This window comes from Colobus angolensis, unplaced genomic scaffold, assembly GCF_000951035.1.
Source record: "Colobus angolensis palliatus isolate OR3802 unplaced genomic scaffold, Cang.pa_1.0 Scaffold16, whole genome shotgun sequence".
Taxonomy (NCBI): Eukaryota; Metazoa; Chordata; class Mammalia; order Primates; family Cercopithecidae; genus Colobus; species Colobus angolensis.
This window is the reverse complement of record NW_012114710.1, coordinates 17,704,499-17,705,816: the sequence shown is the minus strand read 5'-3', so window position 1 is coordinate 17,705,816 and position 1,318 is coordinate 17,704,499.

The window sequence follows — 1,318 nt, the reverse complement described above, 5'->3', positions numbered from 1 at the left end:
AAAGGATTACCCAGCACCCATGAAAGGCCAGTTGAAATTAAGTACTATTGATGTAGAGTGGAATAAATTACTTCCCCATTCAATGACTTTCCTTAGCAACACTCTGTGACCCAAAAACAAAAGCAAAGAAAACAGATACTAATGGGAGATCCTGTACCGAGAACTTGAGAAATGGCACTATAGAAAGGCATTGAGGTAGAGAAATATATGTGCCCAACCCTTTTCCAAATAGTAACTCATTTGCTACTCATTAAGGTTCATATAGAAGACTCTAGCCAAGCCTGCACTGGTCCGAGCTCCTAGAACTTTCCACATGCGCACAAGCGGGTCACCATTTTACAGTTGCAATATGACTGAGCATGCTTGTGGTCTATCCATTATGATACTTTGTTAAAAATGTTTCTTTTGTTCTTATATCAGCAAACCAGAACTTCAGTAAGATTACGTGCAATAATTTTCACCAGAACTTCAACTCAGTCCTTTGGGAATTTACTTCACCTTTTGAAATAGGTTGTTATTTTGCCCCCATTGTACAGAAAAATGAAGCTGAGGCCCAAAGAAACTAGTGAAAGTCATTCAGCTACAATGTAGTAATGAAAGATTAAGATTCAGACCTTCTGACTGAGAAATAAAACAGTAAAATAAGACCTCAAACTCTCCACATGAGATGAACTCCTTGTGGTTGGTGGAAATACTCTAAATTTGAAAGTGGAGCCATGTAGCCAAAGCAGGGTAGGAAGGAGTGGTCACACACGTTGGGTTTTTGGAGACAGAAGCTCTTCACAATCATCCTGTTTCGCACCCCTGTGCCAGAACAGTTTCTGTGATGGGAGCTGGGATAGACTGTGGCTGGAAACCCCTCACTGGCTATTTGAAAGAAACATCTGACAGAGACTTCTGGTTGGGTGTTTGGAAACCATCCAATCAGGGTTTGCCTATTTAGACCAATCAGAGCTGAACAAGTTTGAATCCTTAATTTGCATAAATAAACCAGATTGAAAACCTGAGCAAGAACTTTCCCAATTTAAGCCAGACTCTTTATTTGTTGTTTGTGGCTTTTGTTTTACACTGATGGCTATGTCTCCCTGCTCTGCATTTTGTTTTTTAATAGAAAATAAAGTTCTCCCTTTGCCTCTGCAGATCTCCTCGCTCTTGTTCTTTCCATTGCCCTAAGCTGCCCAAGTAAACAAAGAAGAGAGAAAATGCCCATTCATAAAGAGGGTAGGTGTATATGTGCCACATTTTCTTAATCCAGTCTGTCACTGATGGACATTTGGGTTGATTCCAAGTCTTTGCTATTGTGAATAGTGCCGCAATA